A 12,454-nucleotide genomic window follows, 5' to 3' on the forward strand; every position below is an offset into this window, starting at 1 on the left:
CATTTTTCAAAAGATCCATAGACCCATGCAGGTGCCCCAGAATTCGATGGATTTAAATCAGCGTGAAGCTGGAGGCTGTGGGACAGAGCGAGCCAGGACTCAGTGCAATTAGGCTGTGGGAGAAAAGTTGGCCTTTTCTCCTGAGCTTTCCAGGTATCCACTTTGGGTTTTTGGATTTTGTCTTTGCACAATTGGGAAGCTCATTTATAGTCCACACAAGTATACAAGAAGTCATCTCGCGTGAAGAGCCCTTGCTATGTTTTTGGTCTTTGGACACAAAGAGAAGTTACTCAGAAATTGATTCTTTATTAGACATAAGTAGCAAGTGTCATCGGTGTTTAAACATAAAGGTCCTCACTACTTTGGAAACTTATTTAAACCAGGACTCTGTTCTGCCCATGTATTTTACCCTCTTGAGGCTTGAAAATCAGACCGTTGGGAATCTTCTCTTTTCCTGTCCTTGGATGCCTGAAGCCTCCTTGATTGCAGTGTATTTTTCTGATCACAGAAGACTTCTCCAGGCACAGACTTCATGAAGCCAGTAGACACCGGTTGTTCACATGGGAGCAGAGCTCCGGTCTCTGAGTCAAAAGTAGCAGAAGGGAAGCCTTTAGGTTTCTTTTTTTTTTAACTATGTGCCATTTACTCAGGGAAGAAGAAATGTATGCAATCTTGCACTGCCTTCGCTGGGTATGTGTCAGTATGTCTGCAAAGAAGCACCAGGAATGGAAGCGCTTCAGCACTAAAGGCCATGTAAAGGTCATACTTGGGGAAGGGGGAGAAAAGCTCTGATTCGGTGAGCAAAAAAAGCTGAAAGAAATCTTAAGAAATGTATATTCTCAGTATAGTATGCCCAGTCAGGGACATTGAAGTCATTATTCTGGGTTTTTTATTACCAAATTACCTTAAAACCGTCATCTTCATTCCTTGAACTCCCATCTTTTCTCATCTGCTCTCGTTTTGTTCTTCCCACAAAAGCCCTGAATTCAGCTCACTCTCGGTGCATCTAGATCTGGATTGTTACCCAGCTCGCTCTCACGTTGCTTCTTGCAGCTGCGCGGAATTATGCTGACATTTTCTTAACTGTCAGGTAAGATAAATTTCCACTAATACTTCTGGAAAAACATGGGGTGGAAAGGCATTATCCTCCTCAAGCGCTGCACTTCTGCCGGGCGCTCTGACATTTTCCCCTCGACACCATTTGTTGGGTCCTTTTCATTGTTCATCCTGGAGTTTTTTAACATGCAGCTAACCCTGCTTTCAAACAGACTTTTTTTTTCCCTACAATGTGAGAACATTAAGTGAGACACAAAGTATACTTGAGCATACCATAACCATGCTATATACCAGCTTGTGAAGCTGTCGGTTCTTCAGTAGGACACTGGCACTTTATAACAAAATACAAGATGGGTTCCTATATCTGCTGCAAAGTTCTGTTTTGTTTTGTTTTCAGAAATAAAACCTGTAAGATACAATGCCTACCATCTATTCAGTGTCAGCTTCTTTTTGTGGACTGTTCTTGGCACAGCAACAGTAGGAAATTGAGCTCTAATACAGTTGTATTTAAAATGTACTCTAGATTTCAGCTAGGCTTCATTGGTTACTTTCTGATAGGACAAGATAATGTTCGATCTTCAGCAGAAGTAAGCTAGCACAAGATATAGCTGTCACAACAGCAGCTGACGCTCCAGTTGAAAATCTAGCCTCTATGAAGAGGTACAAAAAGTTTATTCTGTATAGAGCAGCACTTCAGCCTATTTGTCAGCCCATGAAACAAGGGAAAAAAAAATAATCAAACCAGTGGAGTCAGAATGTCAGGCTTAGCATTGAAGTGTAATTTTTTGAATGCGAACACCTAATACTTTAATCCACTCTGTAGCATTTTGTTTGTTACTTTTATTACCTTAGTGTTTGGATATGGAGAAGTGACATTGAGAGTGTCAGGTGCATTTATTGTACCCTAAGAGAAGGCCAGCGTTGCCATCAAACAACATCTAGTTTAAGAAAAAAAGAAAGGGGGGGGGGGGGGGGAGAAAAAAAAATGGGAGCTCTCGGGAGATGTCCTTCCAATCCAAAAGAAGTATTTGGAGTACATCTTAGATACCTGGCCCACCAAAGGCTTTCCAGTCATGGCAGACCATCAGGCTGTCCAGTCAGGTCAGTCTGAGCATCAGTTTCCTTCCTTCCAAGGTCTGGGTGGGTTCCCTTTATACCTGGTCAACACCTAGAGTTATGATCTCATTTCAGGCTTTCCTGGTATGAAAAATCTTGATTCCTAGATGTTTTCATGAGTGAGATTCTAAAAATGATACTGCTGCAGGAGGTCTTGAGACTCAACAGCATGTTGCCAAAAGTTTCAAGGTCTAGTATTTCAGATAATAGCCTCGGAAAGTTTACCTCAATGGGGTTTCTGTTCTAATTCGGGCCCTCTAAATGCTGCTGTCTTATCAGTGTGGATTATTAAAATGTCTTACCATCTTTCAGGAGTTAAGGAGAATTTGGAAGTCGGATAGTCCCAATCCATCAGGAATTTAAGATACTTGGGTTTGGTGTCACTGTTCTGTAATGGTGGCTTTTGTAATGCCACAAAGTCTTTCTGCAGTGCTAGCTCTGAGCTATGCACGTTACGGTAAACCTGGGATCTTGAGTATATTCCTTCTTGCAAAACTAGTGACTTTGATTCAGAGGATTTGCAGCACGCCACTGCCGTTAGCGTAGCTCAGGATGATGTCATTTGAAGCAAATTCATTGCATGTCTCTGTCTGACAGACAGTTCCCTGTTCCATTCCGAGCTGTTCCATCTGATTTGGTCCTCGCTGGCTCGGCCAAAGACCCGTTCTTGCCCGTGGGTGAGCCTTTCTGGGACTCCCAGTTGTCCCAGGCGTTTGTCCTGAAGCAGGGCCCTGGCAGGGGGAGGCTCTTTGGCCATGAGCCTCCCAGCCTCTCCCCTTCAGGATAGCAAAGTGTATCTGTGCCACAGCAACCTTGTCCGTGCCGCTGGGATCGCTTCTTGCCCGCCGCTGCTCAGGTACGCTTTTGTAAAACAAAACGAAACAAACCCAGCTGGGAACTCGACGGTAAAGTCGGACCTTCATGAACTTGCAGGTGTCAGTAGGCGGTAGTTTGAAAGCGAGGAGAGTAATGTGTCTTCAGTTAGAGCAGCTATGTAAATTGTGTGCAGAGATTGACGGGTTATGGCAACAAAGCTGAGATTCCTTTTGTTTTGAAGAGCAGTGTTTTCTAATGGAAGTAAGGTGGCAGGGAAATTACCATCGCAGCAGATGGACTATTTCGTTGTCTTCCAAGAGGTTCCAATTTCAAGAGTGAGGTTTGCCAACTGGTCTAAAAAAAAAAAAAAAAAAGGAGGAGAAATTGCAGTTCTAGAATGTGGCTTGGAATGGATGCTGTGTTTTGCTTCAGTGACTGTAGCGATAATTTTTCAGTCAGAAGTAATATGTGAGCTACTTGAAGTGTGATGCAGTTCTAAACCATCCCATTCACTTCTAGATGACAGATGTATTTGGCACATGGCATAAGTGTTGCTAACGAGTGCTTCCCTGCATGTATGTCATAAATAATACCAAGTGCTCATCATCATTTTAATCGGTGCTTAAGAAAATTCTTCCTACTGTGTTTCAAGAAAATATATTGTGCTTGGCTGGCACAAGGCATAGTTCTACCCTGGAAAGTAATGGAGGGAAGAATTCACTATGTGACTGTTTAATCTCAGTCCATAATTTTTTTCAAAACATTTTTGCTAGTAACTATCGGTAGTGTACCATATTTAGGATATAGTTAATTCAGCTCTGGTGTCTTTTAAAGTGAAGGTAACTACTTAATTCTCATGCAGAAATCCACATCAGCAAGGGAATCTCTTGGGGATGAAGCATCGCTAATGAATGCCGCATGCAAATGCTAGATCTCGTAAGATGTAGGAGATACACGACGTATGATTGCAGACCTAGGAGCCAGGCTGTTGGCAGGTATCGGCGCAGGTTCGCAGCGTAATTGTGCTGACTTGCATGAGGCAAAAACAAAAAAGCCTATGGTTTAAACGTCAGGACAGCCGTGTTTAAGACCCATTTGGTTCACTGCATCCAGCGCGGTGTCCTTTTGCCAGAGGCATTCTGAGGGTTGCTGCGGTGGGAGCCTTCGTTGCCGTGCGGCTCGTCCTGAGCTTTTGCCGTTCGTCGGTTTTCTGCGCCTCAGCATTTTTAACTCGCCTCTGGCTCTAAGGATGGTCACGGGTGCCTAGGTCAGTCCCAGCTGTAGTATAGCGATACTCGGCACAACAGCGGTGTCCACTGGCAGGGGCAGCAGCCCTGCTGTCGATTTGAGGCAGCGAAGGGGTCACCGTTGAGGTCCCCCAGGATCGCCTCCTTGGGGTGGCCGGGTGCAGTTCCCGCCTGCTTCGGAGGACGGGGTGCGGGTTTTGGAGCGGCAGCGCTGGCGAGCCTGAGCGAGCCGCTGGGACGGGCTGTGTTGCCCTCGGTGCTGCAGGATCGCGCAGGGAAAAAGCCGTCTGTCCTTGGGTCACTGACTGCTTTGCTCGGGCCAGGCTCTGGGAACAGCAGAAACGGAGGGTGCTCCTAAAAAGTCCTTGCAAAGGTGAAGCAGAATTGTACTCGGTTGCATCCGTACACGCATAGCGACAGGATCCATTCAGTCTTTTATGGCTTGTATTTAAAACTGCCCGGAATACGCGAAGTTTGCTGCCATGAGCTGTGACAGCCGCGCTACTCACGCAGCATGCACTGTGCGCTTGGTTTCTTATAAATGAGTGAGGAGAAAGCGTACGTACGTTTTGCAGATTTCTGTATTTACCTGATGGCAATAGTACCTGACATACCTTGGCATCAGGTGGTTAGAAGAACAATAATGTCCAGGTTATCTGTAGGGCTAGGTCCTTATTTTAGTATTTTCAAACAGATAGCATATACGCAGATGCATTTTTGAAAGAACTGATTTGTGAGAGCTCTACTCGTGGTATGTGTTTCATGTGTGACAACCACGAAAACACCATCATACGTAAGAATCAATATAAAAGCAGTAGTTTAATATTCACAGACTCTGTTACAACTGCAGCTAATTTAAAAAACCTAAGCAGAAAAATAGATGTGTGCTGTTCCACCTCGGCAAAGTGATTCTATAATTGACAGTCAAGGGTTGCCAGCAGGGATTTAAAAGCGTCTTTAATAATGAGATAAAATTGTATTCTAAAATAAAAATGTCTGGGCTTTTGGACCATTCAGGAAACACTCCAAGTGCTTTGCGAGATAAGTAATTTTTTACTCCTTTTGATTATTAAATAAATAGAAAATGGCGGCTGTCATTTTTTAGATGCCACGCGTTGCCTCAGACCTAGGTGGGAGCCCCTTGGCAGCACTGGCCTGTCACACTTGGCAGTGCTTGTGGGAGGACGTGGTGGCATGTCTGGAATGTGCAGCTGCCTTCAGCATCAAACCACCGTCCCATAAATCTCAGCCATTGGAAATCTGTTGCCATCAAGATAGGAGGGGCATAAGCAGCATAAAAGCTGTTTAAAAATAAGAACCGGTTAGTTTTTGTAGGGAAGTGCAAGCAGCACCAGCATCAGGAACCCAGCAGGCTTTTGAAATACGATCAATTATTTCCTCCTCCTAACAGTTTATTTTTCAGAATAGATTCAGAATTTATGAGGATTTGGCCTGCTTCATTTTTTAGCGCATGGCTTGTTATAGCAACTAATGTACCTTGAAGTCACATGCTTTTTTTAAAAAACAAACCAAAACCCCCTTCAGCACTGCCTATTAGACCCACGACATTTGCGTTAACTCATACTAAGCCTTAACTTGCAAAATAAAACTCTTACCACATTTCTAAATTTCTTTCTTAGAGGGAAAAAAAAGTCCCCAGACAACTCAATTTTCTTTCTCCATAACTGATGAAGAAACCTTCAGATCGCATAAATGTAATACCGCCTTTTCCAGCTACCTTGCCCGTATAGCCTCACCTAAGCCAACGGGTATGCGTGGGGGAAGCCTGCGGGATCAGGACCACGTTTATGTGAAGCATCATTGCTTTGCCTTTGGAGAAGGCACGCTGGCTGTCGGGAAGCGCGGCACAGCAGCCCCGCTGCATCCGAACGGATCGGAAGGGGATGGCAGCTGGAGGGTGCGGACAGACCCCCTCAGCGCCCGCTGCGGTGAGAGTTGCGCTTGCAGGATTCACGTTATCGAACAAGGGCCGTTGCTCCATCTGTCTTGTCAGCCAGTAAAATGATGTTGCTTTTAATTTCTGTATCTTTCGCCTGCTGCTGTTTGAAAGCTGTCCTAGGCACTGCGTGTGACGGAGCTTGTGTCGGGGGAGTTCTCTGTGGTTTTGAGTTGTTACGGTCAAAGATTTCACGCTGGCTGTAGCAGCACCTGATACTTGCTGTTGTAATCTCTGGCCGTCTCCTTGAAATGCTGTGGTCTGAAAGCCCTGTGCACATGGCGTTATTGCTGATGCAAAGGCATTTTTATCCTCATATTACTGTGGCTGGGCATTGATTTCATCCAGAAGCATGAATTCAGAAAGGATGCCATCGACATTCATGATTAAATGTGTCACTAGATGGTCTTTTTTCACCCATGCGAAATTTATAAATGGGGGGGGGGAAATAATTCAGGGGGCAGACAAGCCTATAGGAAAGGCTAGCATCTCCGTAAACCAAATTCTGTGTTTTCTGCTCGCGTTTCTGTGGTGAGGGCGGGTCAGCAAGCTGCTAAAGTAACTGTTCACTGCAGAAATGGTAAACAGATGGATTCCCACGGCCATCCGTAGGTGAGCGTGGCAGACTGGCGCTGCTGCTTCTGCTGCTGCTTATTCGCTTCTTTTCATTCCTTGTAGGTTGATTGCTATGAATGTTGTTATATTAATTGTGCACCGTAAGTCAGCTGAGAGGAGCTCGGTGTGTGAGGTCAGCTTTGGGCAATCGTACTACATGAAATGCAACGTCACAAATCATTGTGTTGGTATTTCCTAATGGCGTTTCATATCAATGTTTGTGAGTGCCTGTTTAAAATGTCCCAGGCTCATAGCTTGACTTTTTTTTTTTTTTTTTTTTTTGAGGCAGAGTCGTGTTTCATGTGAACCAGGTAATTCTTTGGGCTATTTGTAGCGTAGCAGATTTTAAAAACCAGCTGCTCTTTGAATGCCCAACCCATGCAAGCTGTTGTCAAGGTCCAGCAGAGGATATTTAAAAGGTGCAGTGATTCTTGTCAGTGTGGGGTTTTCTTGCTTGATACCAACTTGCCAACAGTTTGGTCAACATTTTTCAAGACGATTAGAGGCTGAAGGAAAGCTTTCCATGGCAGCTTTTGAAATGTTAGGATGAACATTTCTCTGCGTTCTTCTTTGTTTGCTGCTCCCATTTCTTTTCAGAGGGACTGTAACAGTAGACAGGCTTCTGATGGTTTGTGAGGAACTTTTAATAGGATGTCTGAAGAGCTTGTGTGTGTTCCTGGACAAACAGCAAGCCAAGGCAGAAAACTGAGCAGCCAGTCAGGATATTAAACACATCCTGGGTCGTGACAGGATGAGATCTTAGCAGTATTTACTTGGCACAAAGTGACAGGGCCAAAAGGGACTTGGAGGCATCAGCTGCAGTGTTTCTCTGCCCGAAGGCAGGTTAAGCTGTACTTGTCACATACCTGACTGGTGGGTGTTGAGCCTGTCCTTAAAAGCCTTTGATAGTGGAGACTCAGCCATTTCCCTATGATGTTTTTTCCAGTGCTTGACTATCTTTACTTTTTGAGGGTGTTTTATTCCCCCACTGCCTAAGCAAAAAATTTAAGGTATAGGAGAGAAAGACAGTGTCCTCAAAAGATGTTAGGCAGAGAAGCATTTTAGCTGTTTTTATAAATGCAACCTTAGAAATAATGATCAGATAAAATCTGAGATGAGATTTTCAAGGAGCACCAGCCCAGCTTTATTGCTAGCCACAGGACTCCTCTATGCCTTTGAAAATCTCTTCCTTCAAATGGTGTGTCAGGTTAATAGCCATACCAGAGAGGTTCAAAGAGACCTTTCTCCTCGTGCTGTGTTCTCTATCTAGCAGTTGCCTTTAATTTTTTTTTTTACAGTAAAAAAACAGAAAACCAAACAACAACAAAAACCCCACCCCAAAACAACCCAGTTTCCCAGCTTTTTCCTCGGTACCCTTTTCAGACACTATGAGTCCATCATTAAAGCCATATTATGAGGAGGAAACCAAAGGAGAACAGCATCCATTTTGTTAGGCAGTGCTTCTGCCGAGAGGCTGGTGAGCCGGCGGGTGCCGGAGCCTGCCCTCACTCTACGGCCATCCTCTCTCAGCTGCCTCCGGGCTTGGAAACGCGCATTTTCCTGGCTGTCCTCTGGTGGGATGCTGCTGGCGAGGCATCACCTGCGCTCACAGCGAGGTCCCTGCCTGGTGTCCGATCCAGCCTCTCCCGGGGAGACGTGGGAAAAGCTGCCCGCGATGGTGTTGGCAGCGCAGGGACCAGGACATCCCTCCGTCTGCGTTTTGGGATGGGGACCCATGGCTGTACTGGCGATACTCTCTCTTTTCAGCTCCAAAACCAGGACTAGTGGAATAACTTTGAAACACTTAGGAGACTAATGAGGCAAGTCCAGTGCGTTAGCAAGAGCAGTGCGCTCCCTTGCTGACGGTGCGCTGATTTACCGGGGGCGATGCCACAGTTTGCCGAGGAGTCTCGGAGGGACAGACGGTGCTTTTCTCTGCGCAGAATACCCATTACTGGGAACAGGCATCCGATGGAGAAGCAAAGGGGAGAGCCCATCCCTCAAGCAAGGGGTGCAATTGCCTTGATTTTCTGCCCGTCCCAGGCAGTGGGGAAGCTCCCTGCCTGCGCTCCCGGTCGCCGTGTCTGGCGCCAGGGCAGGGTTTCACTGCGCTCAGCAGAAGTTGTAGGCTTGCAAGAAACGGGTCAGCAAACCTCTTCCACACTAACGGTCCAGGCACCGGGCGAAGGTCGCCCCGGCGGTGCCGGCATGCTGCTGGGACCTATCCCCGGGTCCCACCAGCCCTGCTCTTCTGTGCGGCCCCACGCAGCTCAGAGGCGAGGGGGGAGGCAACGAAAAAGTCCCCGGACTCCGGCAGCAAGCGGCGTTAGCGCCTTCGGCAACGCGCGGCGGCGGCGGCCCCTCGGCAGCCCTGCGCTGCCATGGCGGGGGCCGGCGGCACCGCCAAGGGCCCCACAGGGTGCTGGGGTGCTGCTGAGCGCCGGCCGTGCGCATCCGTGACGTTGTGATGCCCACAAGAGAAGCCAGTGGCAGCGGAGGTGGCCCTGTGGGCGCAGCGCCCACCCGTTGCTGTCACGGCCCCAAGGTCCCCTTTACGCCGCTCCACGTGGTGGTACGGACCCGGGCGCTGACACCCGGGGAGACGCAACCAAGAAAAGCTGTATTAAAAAGCTGAACAAAATAAGTGGTACCGTAGGCAGGACTCAATGCAGAGACTCCAGGTGGTGCCTGGACCAGTTACAGGCAGGGATATGGCAAGGAATACGGATGGGTGAGGGACCCAAGTCTACCTAGTTCCAGTAAAAGCCTTTGACAAAACCTGGTGCAACTGCGTGCCGACCAAAGGCTGACTTTTTAAGGGCAGTATCTCCACAGACAACCTCCTGCAGCAGTTGGCGATCTCAGAGTGTCGAGAGAAAAAGCATTTCATGGCTAAAAAGGAAATGGGTGCAACAGAGCAGGTCAGAAAATGCAATTTCCTCAACAACCTTGTGAGTGGAAGAAATGGCACTATAAAAGGGGAAACAAAGTGTGTGGAAGGGATGAACTGATTTTCCCCAAGCCCAGTAATCACGCTGGCAAGGATGGCCTGGCACTAGGAGTTTTTGCCTCCTGGTTTCACACACAAACTATGAAATACGGTGGATGCGCCTCAAACTGCACTTCAGTTGCAGATTAACCAGTATGTTCAGCAGTCCCCAGCTTTCATGATCAATATAATCTTCAGCAATGCCTGGAGAAGGAAAAGTGGTTTTCTCCACGTTTCACAGTTTCTCTCCTGCTCCAATAGACTCTTAATCCCTCGTGCTCCCCCTGCTTCCTCGCTCCTGCTCAGCCCTAGCAACCCTACCCAGAATAAGCAAAAATAGGTTGTGGTGGAGTCAAAAGCAACAAAAAAGGCTGCACTTTGCAGCAGATTAACCAGAGCATGACTTCCAAATTACACCCTTTTCCTCAGTAGTCAAAAAAACACAAGAGCAGCCAGTAAAGATGAATCCTTAGTTGATTTTATATCCAGTGTAAGTACTTCCCTCCTAAAATTTGCCTTTTTTTCACTCCCTCCCAGCATAGCAGGGTGCTTCTTGTATTTTCCCTGCAGTTGAGTATCAGCATGTGCTTTGAGTCCTGTAGAGCTGAACAGGAATTACTAACAGAATTTAAAATACCAATCCTGTACCCCTTGCAGGCACAAAATTCTTACCAAAATATATAAAAAAAAAGGGGCATTTCTCTTCTGTTGTGCTTGCATGTCCATCTGTGTAACACCAAGGGTAAAGCAAGGTCCAGATACATAAATAAGTAATACTCTGATGGCAACGCAGGGACTGAAGTTTTCTGAAGTGACTGAGTTTTAAACAGCATCCGTACGCAGTGGCTTTCCCAATTCAGAAGAATTTACATCGTGCACCATCCAGGTCAGCTTCTAGCTGCATGCCTCTCTTCTTGCAGTACTTACCTGTGTGCTCCAGACGGGTACCTGGATGAGGCAGAGAAGGAGACCTGCTGCTTGGATAGCTGAGATTGCTTCTGCGGTCACTGTGAAATATCAATCAGGAATTTTCTAGCTTTAATGTTTTGTAAGCAAAGATGTAGAGGGCAATGCTGAATTCAGCAAGGATGTGTTTGCCTGGCCAGGTACTAATGACAGGTATGCTTTTAAATACACTCCATCCTTCATTCTTTAGTACTGCAAATACCTCCTGTTCCATCAGGGAATCCTTTAAAATACCCATTTTTAAGCTCCCCTATCAAAATGTCAGAATTACCGTGGGACGAGTTTATTTATTGCCACGCTTTTCTCGATACGTGTTTTGTGCTATACTCAAAAGATGGCTTCTGTTGAAGGCGTGTTGTACGCTTTTGGTCAGATGTCGGTGCTTGTACTGGAGGTCGTTTCTGCTGTGGTCCCAGGGGAGCAGAGCGGTCCCTCGTGCTGGTGGGACCGTGCTGAGTCACACGAGCCAGATCCTGGCTTGGCACGTCGCACAGAAACGTTGCAGGCTGCGGGGGATACCTGGGCACGTGTGAAAAGAGAACCAAAGACAGAAACATCCCTCCTGCCCACCCAGCCGTCTCACTGCACGGGGTTTTCCACCCGAGTGGGAGACCCCCATGCTTGCACTGCTGTGTTTCAGGTCTTTTCCTGGGTCTGGGCTGCTCACTTCATGCAAACCCGGCTTCTCACCACCGGGGTGGTACCTGAAATAGAGCGAATGCATAGCAGGGTGTCATCACTGATTTGGGAAGAGGCTCCTAGAAACTCTTACGGCAAGGAGTGTGTTAAGTGACGTCTGCATCATGAACAAAAGTGATGTAGCCCCTCGTGAGCAGCGAAGCCTGGGGAGGGTTGGACTGAGAGCAAAATGACATCGTTTACAAAAGGGCACTTGTCCCTCCATCCCTGTTTTTAGTAGAAAATCCCATTGGAAGAGGTGCTGCCCATCTGCACGTGCATGCTCCCGCTTTGCCATTGCGAGTGGACCCCAAGATGCAAACAGGGAGCAGACTGGAAATGGGTGGCACAAAAGGCACCCTTGGTCTCGCCGGGTCCTAACAGTGTCCCCAGCAAGTGTTTCTCCCTTCCCCATCCCCTGCTCAGTGGCTTGGGCTTGGCTCTTGAGCAGCGGCAACAGGCAGCGCTCCGCTGCCTGCCTGCTGTGGGGAGCGTGAGGCCAAAATAGCCCAGCTAGAGATCTGGCCCAAAATGTGTTAAAGGCATTTCCTCAGATAGTTGGTTTTAATTTTAATAAGTCATATTTAGTAGCCCTCAGGACAGTGGCTATGGGAGAGGGAAATGTTATGCCCTAAAAATAAAATTGGATGGATGGATGGATGGATGCGTGAAGGACAGCTGAGAGTTTGGTGTGGGGTGAGAGGCATCACCTCTTCCTGAGAGAGAGGAACCCTTGCAAAGTGGTTTGAACAACGTGGGGGGGTTGGCAGGGGAAGCACTTTGACTGAGAAATATTCTTTTAGATTAAACAACAAATCTCTGCATGCACATACAGACTAGATCTTCATAACTCAGCCAGGCTTTGACAGTGTACTGCAGCATTATTGCTATTTATAATCAACAATTACTAACACTATAATCCAGTAAACTTAGTGGTAGCAATTACAGCAACATAAATAGCAATCCAGATGACTAAAAGCATTGCTGTCAATGCGGATGGCAGCTATAGCATTA

The sequence above is a fragment of the Accipiter gentilis genome, chromosome 21 (assembly GCF_929443795.1).
Source record: "Accipiter gentilis chromosome 21, bAccGen1.1, whole genome shotgun sequence".
NCBI classification, from domain to species: domain Eukaryota; kingdom Metazoa; phylum Chordata; class Aves; order Accipitriformes; family Accipitridae; genus Astur; species Astur gentilis.